Source organism: Elaeis guineensis, chromosome 9, assembly GCF_000442705.2.
Source record: "Elaeis guineensis isolate ETL-2024a chromosome 9, EG11, whole genome shotgun sequence".
NCBI classification, from domain to species: domain Eukaryota; kingdom Viridiplantae; phylum Streptophyta; class Magnoliopsida; order Arecales; family Arecaceae; genus Elaeis; species Elaeis guineensis.
In genome coordinates this window covers 84,471,476-84,488,239 of record NC_026001.2, presented here as the reverse complement: position 1 = coordinate 84,488,239, position 16,764 = coordinate 84,471,476, and the positions used below count along the sequence as shown (strand labels likewise).

Sequence of the window (16,764 nt, the reverse complement as noted above, 5' to 3'; positions counted from 1 at the left end):
CAAGTTATAACCTTATTAAGGATAAGTTATTATCTCAAATCTAACATAGGTCAATATGCCTCCACGACGAGCGAGGAATACTCAAGGAACGGTAGGAGGGACATCAAATCCACTTGGCGATAATACTCTCCAATTAAACAGCGGTACAACTCAGCAGGAGGGAATCCATGATCCTACCAGAAATACTCCGACAGCATAGGAGCCGAACATGACTCAACTAATGCAAACTCTGATCGGAGTAGTTCAAACACAACAACAGTTACTTCAACAACAACATGCACAGCCACATCAGCATTTTCCACCGGCACCTGGACATGGAGAACATCCGATGTAGAGAAACAATATCGTCGAATTTAAGAAGCTAGCTCCTCCAGCCTTCAAAGGGACCATCGAGCCACAAGAAGCAGATAACTGGATTATGAAATGGAGAAGGCCTTCGCCGTGCAAGAATGCCAAGATGAAGAGAAGATCCGCTATATAGCATATCTGTTACAAGGCGAGGCATACAACTGGTGGCGTATACTGGAACAAAAATATGAGCACGATGGGATACCACTCATTTGGAGAGATTTCGAGATGAATTCTTTGACAAGTATTTCCCCGAAGTGTCAGAATACAGAAAGAACAGGAGTTCATTCACCTGAGACAGGGTAACAGATCCGTTGCAGAATATGAAGCCAAATTCACGGAGTTAGCCAAATTTGTTCCGAGACTAGTTGAGATTGAGCAAGACAGAGTACACAAATTTGAAATGGGACTGAAGACAGAAATCAGGAGACAGGTTGTACCCTATGAGCTAACTACCTATGCCTCAGTTGTGAACAAAGCTCTAATAATTGAGAGAGAAGCTAATGAAGCTCATGCGGAGCGTGAACGGAATCAAAAGAAGAGAAATAGGTTTAGTGGAACTCAAGGACGAAATCAGAACAATAAGGTTCCAGCAAAGAAGCCAGCAACTGATAAGAATCGTGAGAATGAGGCAGCTAGATGTTCGAGATGCGGCCGAAAGAGCATGAGACTTCTAATTGCCCATGGAATACTGGTTCGTGTTTTAGATGTGGCCAGAAAGGACACAAGATTGCAGATTGCCCCCAGATGGACGAAAATAGATCAACACAAGCAAAGGACGGAAGTCAAAGGCCGAAAACTCAAGGAAGAATCTATGCCCTCACACAACAAGATGCTCAGGCCTCCAATGCTGTGGTGACAGGTACCATTCCTGTATCTGGTATTCATGCTTCAGTTTTGTTTGATTCTGGTGCTACACACTCCTTTATATCCACTACTTTTATTAGACAGCATGATATAGGTTGTGACCATGAAAACCAAATTATATATTGAGACACCAGTAGGTGTATTTTGAGTACCGAAAGTGTGTGCAAATCCTGTAGTATTAAGATAGGAGAAAGAGAATTACCAGCAGATTTGGTGGTCCTGGATATGCATGATTTTGATGTCATTCTAGGAATGGATTGGCTGGCTACATATCATGCCTCTGTGGATTGTCATGGAAAGAGAGTGAATTTTCACATACCGGGAGAATTAACTTTTAGTTTTGATGGAAGTACAGAAACCACCCCTCCACGTATTATTTCACCTGAACAAGCTAGACAGATGATAAGAAAGGGATGTAGAGGTTACCTAGTATCAATAAAGAATAAAGAACATGATGAATTGAAGTTACAGGATATTCCTATCGTAAATGAATTTTCGGATGTATTCATTGATGATTTAGTCGGACTACCCCCAGATAGAGAACTTGAATTTACTATTGAGTTGGCACTAATACCAATCCGATTTCTAAAGCTCCTTACAGAATGGCCCCCATGGAATTAAAGGAGTTAAAAGATCAATTACAAGATTTATTGGATAAAGATTTTATAAGGCCTAGTGTATCTCCTTGGGGAGCTCCAGTCTTATTTGTGAAGAAGAAAGATGGTAGTATGAGACTCTGTATCGACTATAGAGAGTTGAATAAAAATACTATCAGAAATAAGTATCCTCTACCTCGAATTGATGATTTGTTTGATCAGTTACAAGGTGCACAAGTCTTTTCTAAAATTGATCTTCGTTCAGGGTATCATCAGTTAAAAATTAAAACAGAGGACATACCAAAGACGGCATTTAGAACTCGTTATGGACATTATGAATTTTTAGTGATGCTTTTGGGTTAACCAATGCTCCAGCAGCCTTTATGGATTTAATGAATAGAATATTCAGATCTTATCTTGATAAATTTGTTGTCGTATTTATTGATGATATCTTGATATATTCAAGAAGTAAATTGGAGCATGAAGAGCATTTACGGTGTGTACTACAAATATTGAGGAAAGAAAAACTTTATGCCAAATTTAAGAAGTGTGAATTTTGGTTGGACAAAATAGCCTTTTTAGGACACATCGTATCTAAAGATGGAATTTCTGTGGATCCAGCAAAAGTGGAAGCTGTGATGCAGTGGAACAGACCTACAAATATTTCTGAGATTCGAAGTTTTCTGGGAATGGCAGGATTATAGACGATTTGTAGAAGGATTTTCCCGCATAGCTGCACCTTTGACTCGTCTTACTCAAAAAGGGGTTAAATTCGAGTGGTCTGAAGATTGTGATCAGAGTTTCCAAGAATTAAAACAACGATTAGTGTCAGCCCCTATCCTTACTATACCAACAGGAGATGAAGGTTTCACAATTTATAGTGATGCATCTAAAAAGGGACTCGGATGTGTATTGATGCAACATGGTAAGGTAGTAGCCTATGCCTCAAGACAACTGAAACCATATGAACAAAATTATCCGACACATGATTTGGAATTAGCTGCAGTGATTTTTGCCCTAAAAATTTGAAGACATCACTTATACGGTGTGCAGTGTGAAGTGTTTACAGATCATAAGAGCTTGAAGTACATTTTTACACAGAAAGAATTAAACATGAGACAGAGAAGGTGGTTAGAACTATTAAAAGATTATGATTTAACAATCCATTATCATCCGGGAAAAGCTAATGTTGTTGCTGATGCCCTTAGTAGGAAATCTGTGAGAAATTTGGCGGTTTTAATCACACACCAAGGTCAATTGTTAAGGGATATAAGAAAATTGGAATTAGACATCCGAATATATGACTCAACAGTACGGTTAGCCAACATGAGGGTTCAGCCAGCACTCATTGAAAGAATTTCAGTTGCCTAGAATGATGATCCACAACTAATAAAAATAAGAAATTCAGTGGAAGCTGGTGTTCAATCTGAATTCAAGATACATGAAGACGGTTCGTTAAGGTTCGACAACAGGATTTGCATACCCAATGATTCAGCACTCAAGCATGAAATACTTCAGGAGGCACATCAGACCGGTTATACAGTTCATCCGGGAGGTACCAAGATGTATAGAGACTTAAAAGAAATATACTGGTGGAATAATATGAAGAGAGAGATCGCTCAATTCGTGGCTCAATATTTGGTGTGTCAACAAGTTAAAGCTGAACATCAGAGACCTGCGGGACTACTTCAACCTCTTGATATTCCAGTTTGGAAGTGGGAACATATCTTATGGATTTTGTAACTGGACTACCGAAGACTCCCAGTAAAAATGATGCAGCCTGGGTGATTGTGGACCGATTGACAAAGTCTGCACACTTTCTTCCAATTAGAGTTGGATTTACTTTGGAAAGACTAGCAAAGTTATATATGAAATAAATTGTAAGATTACATGGAATTCCAGTGACCATCGTATCGGATCGAGACACCAGATTTGTATCACAGTTTTGGAAGAGCTTACACAAGGCATTAGGAACAAAATTGAACTTCAGTACAGCTTTTCATCCGCAGACTGATGGTCAGTCAGAGAGAACTATTCAGATCTTAGAAGATATGTTGAGAACCTGTATTTTGGATATGAAAAGTTCATGGGATGAGCATCTACCTTTGATTGAGTTCGCTTACAATAACAGTTATCAGGCTAGCATTGGTATGGCACCTTACGAAGCTTTATATGGTAGAAGATGTCGATCACTGATTCACTGGATGATGTCGGTGAGCGAAGAATATTGGGTCCTGAACTTGTTCAACAAGCAGTCGAGAAGATTCAATTAATTAAAGAACGACTTCAGGCAGCACAAAGCAGACAGAAAAGCTATGCAGATAACAGGAGACGAAAATTAAAATTTCAAGTCGGTGACCATGTGTTTCTCAAAGTATCTCCTTCAAAAGGAATTTCAAGATTTGGCATTCGTGGCAAATTGAATCCTAGATATGTGGGTCCGTTTGAGATTTTGGAAAGAATTGGTGAGGTGGCTTATCGACTTGCCTTACCCCCTTCACTTGCAGGAGTACATAATGTTTTTCATATTTCTATGTTAAAAAATATTTACCAGATCCAAGTCACATCGTAGAACTTGAACCAATACAAGCCAGGAAGGATCTAACATATGAAGAATACCCGATACGGATCGTAGACCGTAAAGAACAGGTGCTGAGACGTCGCAACATTCCTTATGTCAAGGTACAGTGGAGCCGACATTCAGAAAGAGAAGCTACTTGGGAGTAGAGGAAGAAATGAAGCAAAAATATCCCCAGCTCTTCGAGACTACAGGTATGAAAAATTTCGAGGACGCAATTTCTTTTTAGGGGTGAAGAATGTTATAGCCCAAACCCGTTTCAGCCCAGCAGATTAAAGCCCAAAACGAAAAAAAAAAAAAAAATAGAGGAATTCAAAATCGGGAAGAAGACTCCCATCCGGCGAAATCCGGGCGGAATCAGGACTCCTAGGACCCCTCGGAGTCCTAGGGTCCTCTATAAGTAGACCCCTCCCCCTTGAGACCGAAGAACGGCCTCCTCCCTCTCTCTTTCTCTCCGATTTTTCCGAAGAAGAGCAGCGGGCACACTTGGGTTTCTCGCCGTGTTTTCTCTCCGACGAGGTCCCAAGAGGCCGAGGTAAGTTCTTCTCTTTTTCCCCTCTTCCTTCCTCTTTCCCCCGTGCGTTGTGCGTGGTGGCCGGCGATGAACGTCGTCGATTTTTGGGTCGGGAAAGACCCCTGTTTCTGGGCTTACTTTCCGTGAATCTCCGACGCCGGCGATCGGATTTGATCGCCGGCCATGTTTCCTCCGTGACCGGAGGAGATGGCTCCGTCGGCCGCCGGCCTCCGCCGTGGCAGCCACGGCCCGAACGGCCGATTGAGGCCTGAGGACAAGAGTCCTCTGTTCCGGCGCGGGAAGAAGAAGAAGAAAAAAAAAAAAAGAAGAAAAAAAGAAGAAAAGAAGAAAAAGAAGAAAAAGAAAAGAAAAAGAAGAAAAAGAAAAGAAAAAAGAAAAAAAAAAGAAAAGAAAAAGAGAAAAAAAAAGGGGCTGAGAGAGAGAAACTCTCTTTGCGCTCTCTCTCTCTCTCTCTTTCTCTCTCTAGATCATAGGATTTATGGAATTAATTTATTATTAAAAAAAAATTAGCAATAAAAAAAAAAATTAGGGTGTCCATGGGATAATTCGAAAATCGAGATGCTGTCGACGAATTGATCCTAGTGGAGACATTAGATTTTTAATAAATTAGTTATTTTTAATTCGATGAAATTTTGATTTAAAATATGATATTTGACATATCAGGTTCAGAGAAAGATTTTCGAGACCCTTAGAATTTCTAGTTTGGATTTTCTTTTGAGGTAAGTAGTGTTTACTTTTACTGAATTTATCTGGTATATTATGAATTAAATAAATTTATGCATGCTTGCGATTGAAATTATTTATTGAAATAATTGTTGAAAATTATTTATGATGAAAGTTAATTGTAGAAAATTATTTATGATTGAAGTTATTTGTTGAGCAATTATTATGATGATATATGATCTCAAAGAATGTTATAATTGATTTGACTCGAATATCAATTAATTTTATTATTCTTGAAAATAATATATGAATTGGAAGACAATATGAAATTGACAACCTGACTGTGTTGAGGACCCCGCCAATGGGGGCATATACGTTGGCAATTGACTGTCCTGAGGATTTATGTCACCAGTGAGACCAGCGACATGTCGCCAGATAGACCAGCGACAAAACCGCCAGCTAGACCAGCGGTTCCAAAGGATTTGGCTGCCAGATGATTCGCAGCCCACCGCAAGCAGATACGCGGTATTATGACCCTGCCACAGGGATAATGTGGTCATAGTCATGGTTGGTAAGAAGAATTTAAGAAATTGATGAATTTAAGAAGAAAAGCATAATTGAAAATTATGATGAATTGACTTTTATATATGATTGACAGTATGATTATGATTTCATGAAATTACATATTGATTTGTTATGCATAGTATTATTTGCCTGATTATTCGGTTAAAGGTATACACTGCTTACTGGGCTATTTAGCTCATGATAAGTTTTATGTTTTTCTTACAGATCCGAAAAATTAGCATGATGCGGGTTTTCGGTTGGGAGAGCGATTAGAGATGGAGTTAACTCATTGATTTAGGATTCTCTCAGAATTGATTCAAGACCTTTAGTTTGTTTTAGTATTGACTTTGTCAGACAGTTACTTTCTTTTGAACACTTAGTTTTGATTTGTTATTTGAACCAAGGTTTGATTATTGAATAAAGAAAAATTTATTTAACTATTTGTGAAGATATCATGATGAGATGCCTTACATGCTTATGGGAAAAGTATTCTATAAGTATGCGGCGGTTGCCATGACCCTCGATTCACAATCTCGATCGGGGGCGTGACAATAACCATCAAGCCTTGTCCTATTTTTGTGGAGCTAGCTTTATGAGGGAAAAGATGAAAATAAATGCTAGTTTTGATCATGCTGGTATTGAAGAAACGGGAACTTTTCATTTGCTTGATGTTTGCAATATCATATTTCTCTATGCCTTTTGATCATGATTACCTCATATGTGTTTTAGGCTTGCCATCTATGTTGCAAAAGTATGTTCACCCGGGAACCCTACTCAGTAAAGAAGGGGACTCCCTAAACGAGACTGCTAGCTGGTATATGGAGAGACTAGCTTTGCTTGCTTCCTAGTCAAATATGCCCTGTCACTAATTTTTAATCTTGCTCCTGGTTCACAGTGATCTTTCTGTTTGATCATGCTACCTTTCGTAATTGATGTCCTCAGTTTTTGTTTTTGCTGTACGTGAGAGCGATTAGACTCATGGTTCCCTGTATGTGAACAATGGATGCACATATGGGCCTAGATTTTGAGAAGGTCCATGCAGCATGGGGCTGAATTCTGTATAGGCTCTTCTTGAATGGGACTTAGACCAATCTAGAGCCGAAGTTTCTTTTTGACTGACAATCTGATTGTCTGGATTGGGTCTCTCCATGCTATACCTGTGCATTAATACAATAGCTATATAAATGCAATGCGGCTTAAACAGCCCACTTAAAATTAATTTTTGTAATTAAAAGCTTGGATGTCAATACTAGTCGGAAACCTACATAATTAATATTATATGTTATCCTGGCCTTGCCTGATCTAGAAATATTAAGCTACAATATGCTTTTTGCTTAGATCAAGACAATGAAAAGTCCATATTAGGCAGAAAACTATTTTGCTGCCCCTTTAGGTAGATATGCACCAGGTTAACCTGAGATTTGATCTTGATGATGTGTGTCCCATCTGGGATGCTGGGCTTGGACCACATATTAGGCCAATGGAGGACAAGGTTCCACTTAATTTCATAAAATGCTATAGTGGGCCATTCATGCAGATTGTGACCAGGAAAGAGGATTTATAGGAATTATGCATATAATATGTTTCTATCAGTTACTGATTTGGATTTTTATTTTTGCACTTGATGTGCAGATTGAGAACTACAATGAGCCTTTTCTTAATGCCTTAAATGAATATAATGATGGAAGAGCTCTATGAAATCAGTTACAGAGTGATGGTTTCAAAAGTCCTCATGATGATTCCAACAATAGGAAACTTGCATTCAGCATCATTCTATTGCAGAGAAGTATGTGCAGGTGTTGATCAAAATTGATTTCTTACATGTAGGTCTTGGATTTGTAAGTTATGCATCTTTTCTAGCATCAATTGGTTCTAGTGTTTTCTATGATTTTAATGTCTCTTTGTATGGTTGATTTTCATTTTACAGCCATGCCCTATGCGTCAATATTTCCATTCATTCACTGAAATTACTTATATGCTGCTGATCAGTAATTATTAATTGAGAAGAGTAAAAAAATATTTAGAAATAACTTGCAGCACTCTTTGAGTGCTTTGACTTCTATTATTAAGCATGCCTATCTTCTGATCCTTCCCCAAAGTGCTCACATGTTGTGCATATTTTTCCATAATGATAAACCTCTTTCTATATAAAGGTGGACCATTGGACACTTCGCTTCTGCTGATGTCTACTGTTCACCATTCTAGTTGTCTTCTGTAATAATATAGAAATCTACCACTCATATATGAGCCTTTGTCTAGCTCTAAAAATTCTGTGCAAAGTAGAAATTTGTAATTTTATGATTTGAGGATTTTATGAAATTTTGTTGGACTGTCAAACATATATTTATCTATAATCTTATCTTGTGATATTTAAAAAGAAAAGAAAAGATTCCAAATCATTATCTTTGTAATTGTGTGCATCCTGAGTTTCTGCACAGATTTTGGTTCCAAGGCATCTGAACTTGCATTTGCAATTGTTGCCATCTGTCTGTCTGTGGGGCTGCCCTGTTTTTGGAGGAGGGGGCCATTGGGTCATGCACATACCAGAACTCTGGACTACTTGATCTATGATCAGTGGTCCAAATTTGATTTTGTGTTCATCGGGGTTGAATATTATGTCCTATTTAGGTGGACTTTTGAATTCTTGTAGTGAGTTCCTTAATATGATGGATATTGTTATAGCTATTTTTCTACAACCTTGCACCGCTAGAGAGGGCAATCAGTATTATGTATCATTCTCAATTACTATTGGTACAAATACTCGTGTCCTGAAAACAGGTTGTTCATGTTGGTCTTTTATTTTTAATTTGAAGGCAAGAGTATAAGTTAACTTTTGCAGAGATTATGTATCTTTAAGTTTCTTATAATATTTGTGTACTTGTCATGCAGGTTGCTGATTTTGGGCCTTGCAAGTTGTCTGATTTTGGGTCTTGCAGGTTGTTGGCTAACAACATCAACTGAAGTTGGAAATTTGCCAGATCCAACTCATACTACTCGACCATTTTGTTACCTATTTGTGCATATGTTTGATCTTTTGAAGAATCAGTGTTTGTATTTTTTGATGTCAGCAATTTCCTATAATGATAGTTAGGACATTATAGATCTATGTTATAGATTATTGTATGTATTGACAAATTTATATTTACAATTAGAAGTATTTGGATGTTATTCACTTGCAATACGTCAAGTTTGATTGATTTTGTGGATTCTTAGTTACAAAGAGATGATATATCAGTGGAAATATATGTTTGAATATTATGTGATACCAAAACTTTTCGTGACCAAAACAATTGGTTGGTAATGATAATTTTTTGCGACCAATTATTTTGATGGTGAATGATTTGTTTCATACAACAGGTGTTTGATCTTTCTCAACGTTTCACAACCAAAATAAATGGTTGTCAATGATAAGATTTTTTGCGACCAACTATTTCGGTGGCGAATGAATTGTTGATCAATATCATCTTTTTATGATGAAAATTTGATCATTTTGCGATCAAATAATGTTGTTGGAAGACTTCATTTTTTCAACTCCATCCAATTTGGTCGCCTTACATCCATATTTTCCAATCAAACATAAAATTGGTCGCCAAAGATAATTGCCGATGGGGCTTGCACGATCAAATCACCAATCATATTTTTTGATTGTTAAAAGTTTTTAGCAACCAAATATTGTCTTTTTGTGGCGAATATTTTGATTGCTAATTACATTATTTGTTGCAGTGGGATACGGTGTTATTGAGTTTAAGGCCGTTATTAGAGGCTTGACTCTTGGAATAGTGGAACAGGCGTGCTTCAATATAAAGTGGTAGGATTGTTGCCCAAGGTAAGAGGGTTCTAGTGGGACATGGATGGTTGTCGAGCTGAATAAATATCTGATCAAGTTGCAAAAATTCATTTGGTGTGTTAGGCAACGTGCGACCTCAGAGGTTGGTTGCTTTTGATTTGCTTAGCTTAGCTGTCAGATTAGTCAGAGATGACTTGGCTTAATTATATGAAAGGGTTGCAAAGCATATCCTGGTTGCCACATCAAGTATGAGATAGGTGAATCCAATCATGCCACATCATTATGCTTATTTTCTGACTCATCAGGTAGGATGTTTGGTGGTAGAAAATTGTAGTATTGTTTCTTGTTCTCTGTGATTGGGGAATATTAGCTATTTGGTTTTGCCAAAGTCCAACATTCAAATTGAAGATTCGTTGTTAAGTTCGACATTTCATGCATTAGACAGTAGGTACTTCGCACCTAAGTTTTTAATCTCATAAGATAGAGATATTTTGATATCTCTATGGAATTAAATGTCCTGCTATCCTATCCCATCCAATCGCGATTGTTATTCTGATCACACATCTCAGTAAATATCCTCGGTTTCTTGCCCCTTCTTCTTTTTTTCTTTCTTTCTTCTTTTCTTTTTTTTCTACATTTTTTTCTTCCTTTCTTTTTTCTTTCTTTTCTTTTCCCTTTCTTTCTTTCTTTCTTTGTTTTCTTTTTCTTTCTCCTTTTCTTTTCTTTCTTTCTTCTTTCCTTCCTTTCTTTTTTCTTCATTCCTTTTTTTTTTCATTTTCTTCTTCTTGTCTTTTACTTTTTATCTTTCATTTTTCTTTCTTTCTTTGTTTTTTCTCTCCTTACATGGATGGATTTCGAAATCCCGATCTCATTCCAGTCCTAATTTCTCACCGAAATGGTATTGGATAGCCATGATGCCTTCTATCCTGCTGGAATATAAAACCTTGTTTGGCATCATCCATCCATGCCTTGGATGTGACTCCCAAATCAATTACTTGTTTTATGAAGATAGATCACGTACATCCCAAGTATCAATTGTTCCCTAATTTTTTTGGTAGATCGTGGATTAAGAGGGTGCAAAGTTATGCGTGGTCATTGAAAAGAAAGAACACAGTAGAAAAAAATTCACACATTAGATCAACGTATCACTTCTTCATTTCTTCATATAGAGAGGTGTTTGGTGATCTAACTGGAATTATCACGGTGATCTAAGATCACTGGTGATCCAAATTCTGGGATAATCTAATTGTTGGACAGGATCCGATACCTCTCATTGCAGCAGGAAAAAAAGAAGAAATAAAACAAGACACAATCAAATATGTGGATTAGACCAAGGTTTACCTCAACGTATTTGATTATATCTTGTTTTATTTTTTCTTTTCTTTCTGCTGCAACGAGCGATATCGGATCCTATCTAACAAGTGGTATTAGAGCCAGGGTGTACCAGAGTACGCGGTTACCCAGGTTGTGGCAGTGGTGATCAAGATTGAAGATGGAGAAGACAAGCACAATCAAGGTAGAGATCAACTGCAAAGGGTTGATCAATGCTCTCTTATGCAAGGAGAAGCCATCTATCATGAAGGATGCCAGTAGGAGCCCAGTGCGAGATGGAGCTCCAGATGGAGGTGGATCGAGCACAAGATGTGACACTCGGGAGGATGATACGCGAGTCGCCAAGAGGCTACCTCAAGCAGGTCTCAGGTCATGCAGGACGGAGATGGGATCGAGTGGCTGACTCGACTCCCATGTTTGTCCATCCATGAGTAGCAGATATTTGTTCTAGGGCATAGGGACGAGAAGATCCAGAAGCTCTCAAAGTCAGGTGGAGGCTGAATGTCGAGTCGAGGTGGGGATTGTTGGGATCAGATGCCTCGAATTCGACCTGCAGTAGTGAAAATTCAGATGCAGAGAAGCCTAACTCGAAGAGCACGTTGCGAGAAATTTGGAGATACAATTTTTAGAGAGGCCCATAGCATGTGGCCAAGCGGGGCCCACAGGTGCATAGGCCCGTGAGGCATGCGGCCCAGGCATGCGTGGATGCCCACGGCCTAGTGCGGGTGTGGCCCAGACGAGCGTAGCCCAGCACGGGAGTGTGCATGATGTGATGCAGTCCATGGTAGACAACATAGGATTTCTCGATCCACACGTCCATCGTGGACCGACTACGTGGTTCATGCATGGTTCAGAGTGTTTCACACCTGTTTCTCACGGTTTATGAGCTAGCTATGGATCGAAGTGGTGCAGGGACCAAAAATCATGGTGTATAGAGGAGCTTTGCATGATCCGATGACCAGCAAGCATGGCGGTTGCGATCTGACGGTCTACGGGTGTGATGTGAGGCTGGAATGCACAATCGTGCAGTAGAAAATGCAAGCGGGCATGATCCAACAGTCAAAAAAGCTGTCTGACTCCTGTTAAAGGTAGAATTTCGATTTGGATGTAGATTTGGGCCTATAAAAGAGGCCTAACGGCCTGAGGAGATTAGTGTGCTTTTCAATGAGGGTTTAAGAGACCGTGAGCGATTAAGAGCACCCAGGACATCAATAGCAGTGATTGAGGAGCAGCTTGACATGAGTAGTAGGCAGACCAGTCGAGAGTGTTCTGGAATGATCATGGGAGTGGCCATAGGTATAGGGGTAGAGTATGCAGCATGTAATGGGTTGCATCACAGGAAGTGGCCAGGGGCATTAAGGACCTTGGCATGGCAGGCCTGTGAGAGGGTCTCCTTGAAAGATTTTGTGAGAACTTTTGTGAGGGTGAGTGTGTTGAAAAATATATCCTAAAGCCAATCGTCTGTTTTTAAACAATTATGCTATTTATAAATTGTATATGAATTATTAATTAATAAAAATTATTTGATATTTTTCATCATAAATTGTGCATCTTTTTTTATAAACTCCTATATTATGATGAAGTCTTTAGAACTACTTTCAATCGATAAAAAGAGATTTATCATATAGTTCTTAAACTTGTTCATGATCAAATAATATGTTATTACTAGGACGATAATATTTTAACAAGTATAGATCGTTATGTGCTATATGAGTTAGTTATCCTCGTAATCAAAGAGTGGAGAGATATTGATATGGTATGCAGGTGAAATGTGAGAGTACATTTGCACTGAACATGACCAAACTACATAGCACTCTGCGGTCAAGAGTAGCTCGCGAAGGATATGGATATAAGTGTCCCTCTAATCTGAGATCACCATGATGACTTACAAGCAACTCACTGTACTTTGGTGCTAGACTATCTAAATTTCTAATTCAGTGATGGAAGATTTTTGGATACAGTCAAATACTTGCAAAGTTGGTGTGTGAGTCAAGATGGAATTGACCGCTTTTGATTTCAGAAGATAGTACTACATTGTGTTTCAATTCAGCAAAACCTTGATCAGGATAGTCCTTGTGAGGAGTCACAAGGTTTATGAGGTTAAGACACATTATGGATGTACTGATTAAGAGTTGACAGTTTAACTTTAAAGTCATCCTGAGCATTATGGGTCAAAAGGATGAATTATACGATAACCATATGTCAAAAGTTCTTGAATATTTCTTTGTAATCATTCGATCTATCCGAACGTTGGACACCATTGCTAGATGGTCATTTTGATTAGTATAGAAATTTATTTTTGTACTACCAACTTGGATTCATCACACACAAAAAAATTTTTATCTGATCAGATGGCTGATCAACGATTGAGAATCATTCAAGGATATAATCATCAATATGATTGATGATTAATCTTATACAAAAGTTACGATGGAATAATTATTGAATTATAAGAAAATTAATTAATAATTAGATTGTCGATTAGCTCAATTTGATTAGTAATAAGATTTGAATCAAGTCTAATTGAATTAGATTCAATTAGGTCTTGTTGGTGCAGAATTCTGTCGAAGTAGGAGAAGCTGAAGCTGGGATGACAGCGGCTGCCATCGGGACCTGCAAAGAAAGTCTAAACCGGAGTTGGGGGTGCTCCGGCAAGACCCTCCGATGCTTAAGTCAGTACTCTGCTTCAACAGAAATGGAGTGCTCGAGCAAAAATTTTGGCAGAGTTTTGAGATAGAGTTACCAGCTTCTCCTAGCATCCTTCTCGGCCTTAGGCATCCTCCGGGTCGACCTCCATCATCCTTGCCGTCTCCCTGCACTCCTGGAGTCGATCTAGGTCAGTTCTGAAACTTCCTGATATTTTTCTATTCTTTTTTTTCTTCGTATTCTGTTCGTTTAGCTTTCTCGGAGACCTATTTGCTATTTTTCCCGATTTTCTGGGATTTTTGTGGCCTCCATTTGATCCAAAATGTCCTCTGATATCTCCTCTTCTAGCAGTTCTAGGAGTTCGTCAGCCTCAGTTCCCCATAGTACTGGTACCGTAGACGAACCCGCAGCTAGGACCGAACCCTGCCTGGCCTTTGCGCCGGACACCATCCCTGGCTCCTTGATTCTGGATGAACTCTTACTGATAAGAATTCAGTATGGAGTTCCTTCGGAGTACGAGCTGGAGCTTCCCGAGCCATCTGATCGGGCTAACGCCCCTCCTCCCGGTCGCTTCTGTCTGTACCAGAAGGCCTTCCGTACCGGACTTTGGCTTCCGCTGCCGTCCTTTGTCGTTGCTCTCTTTCATTTTCTGAATATTTCTCTAGTTTCCGTTGTGCCGAACTCCTTTAGATTTTTGATAGGGTTTCTTTCTCTTTGTAGTTTAGCCGAAGTTCGATTGACCCTTTCTTTGTTTAGGAACTTCTATACCTTCAAGCGCCATCCCTCGGTAAAGGATTGGTGGTACTTCTCCCTCCAGTTCGGTAGAAAGGGGTTGCTGAAAGACGCCCCCTCTTCTGTCCATAACTGGAAGGAGAAGTTCTTCTATGTTCGATGCCCGACCTTGGAGCTAGGATTACCCCCTTGGGGCTCCCTGAGGGATTCCATCCGTCGGGCTTCTACCCTGGAAAGGGACGACTTCGAGGCCTCCAAAAAGCTCGAGGCCTATCAAGCCCCCCTCCTCCCTGACCTTCTGAGGGAACAACTTTTGTTCAACGTTGACCTGAGCCCCCTTAACCCTGTCGGTATCTCTCCCTCTCTTTTTTTTCTTCTTTTTTTTTTTTTGGTTCCCCTTCTTCTTGTTCCATTTCAGAGCCATGCTGATTTTTTTTTATCACAGACATGGATGCAAGCGTGGCTCGGAGGTTAGCCCAGGGTCTCAAGACCCACAAGAGAAAAGATGCCTCAACTTCGGGGTCGGTGAAGAAAGTCAGGACAGAAGGGACAAGCTCGACCGCGCCTGCTCCGATGCCTGTCGCCGTCGAAGCCCCTTCCAACGTCGAACCCGAAGTCCCCGAGCTCCTTCACAGAGCCCCCCGGCCGAGGGTCCCATTTCGGAGGTTCGTCCTGAGGGGGCACCCAGGGCCAAAGGGAGGAGGAGAAAGAAGACCCTGGCCTGGAGGAGTCACAGTCACAGGGCTGCCGCCGAGGGGGCCGGCGGCTCCGAGGAAGACCTGGAGAAAAATCCCTTCAATAACAGGGACTTAATAAAGAGGCTGGTTGAAGGGTGCATTCTGCCCGAGGTAGTTGAGAGGATCGTCCTCGTCGATCCCAAGCTGTGGGTCTGGGACTCTCTGGGATCTTTCCTCAAAGTAGATTAACTCATCTTTTCCTTCTTCCTGCTTCTTTAATTTATTCTTCAGCCCTTATGTCGACTCCCCGACCCTTCTTACAGATTGGGCACCAGCTCATCGCCAACGTCAAGGCAGCGAAGATCGCCAAGAAGGAGACAGCTCGGGCAGAAGAGGGTCGCCTAGCCGGGGCCGCCCGCCTTGAGGAGAAGATCGCCAAGGTCCTAAGCCTCCAAGAGGCACTGGAAAAGGAGGGACAAACCTCATTCGATCTGAGGATCGTCTTGGAGGAGGAGAGAGGGAAGGCTGAGGCCGAGGTCTCCGCATTAAGGGCACAGATCTCCGAAATGAAGGAGCAGGTTTCTGAGTTGAAGGTGCGGATTCCATCTCTAGTCTCAAGGCAAGGGCTCGAGCAGTGGAGGAGTTCAAAGCCTCCCCCGAGATGGAGGATCTGAAGGTCCAGTTCGGCCAGGACGCCTTCATCAAGAGATTTGAGCTCTGCCAAGAGAAGGTGGCTGGGAGTTTCCCGAGTTGGATCTCGGCTTCCTGGACGAGGCATCCGATGATGAAGCCGGACCATCCGAAGTCGCTGCTGGTCCTCTTCCAGTCGGGACCTCATCGACTACCGTGGCCGCCGCTGACGATCTTCCCGGGACACCGATCCCCTCTACTTCTGCCCCAGAGGTCCGGAACCTCTAGTTTTGTATTTTTTTTTATGGTGATTTTTTCTCATTCTCTTGTACTTGAAATTTATTTGATCAATGAAGCGGATTCATCTTTACGGAGGGTCCCTCCCTCTTTTTTTTTGTATTCTTTTTCTTCTTTTTATCTTCTTGCATTAATTTGAGTCGTGACCTCTTATTCTTCAACGACAGTGTCTTGCCAAAGCTCTTCCCCTGTCGGAGGGTATTCTCTTGAAGTCGATGGTATGGACCTTCAAAGAAAAGTTCGTCAGTTGACAAGGAAATCCAAGAAGCTGGAAGATGAACTTCACCGACTGAAGGAGAGCCATTCAAGGCCACCGCGGAGGCTACTCGCTTTCGGGACCTCCATAAGAAAAGTCTCATGGAATACACCAAAAGGAAAGCCGACTTTATTATGGAGCTTGAGGAACTTCAGAAATGTGCCAGCGACCAGTCTTGGACTCAGGCTTCCAAGATCAGCTCCCTTAAAGTCGAGCTGGCGGCCGTACGGGAGAAGATCAACCGGCTAGAAGGGAG

The 16,764-nt window shown here is 40.6% G+C and overlaps 1 long non-coding RNA gene across 8 annotated transcripts in view; it reads left to right on the top strand.

Annotated features, from left to right (window-relative positions):
- LOC114914521 (uncharacterized) overlaps positions 1-9,330 on the top strand; it is a 13,817-nt gene extending 4,487 nt beyond the window's left edge. For 4 of the 8 annotated variants that reach the window (XR_012134458.1, XR_012134457.1, XR_012134459.1 and 1 more), the window contains 2 exons: positions 7,784-7,974; positions 9,041-9,330. This is a non-coding gene — a long non-coding RNA (uncharacterized lncRNA). Of the gene's footprint in view, positions 1-7,783; positions 7,990-9,040 lie in introns of all 8 variants that reach the window. The other 4 variants (XR_012134455.1, XR_012134453.1, XR_012134454.1 and 1 more) reach the window with 4 other exon arrangements.
- The last annotated feature ends 7,434 nt before the right edge of the window (positions 9,331-16,764 follow it).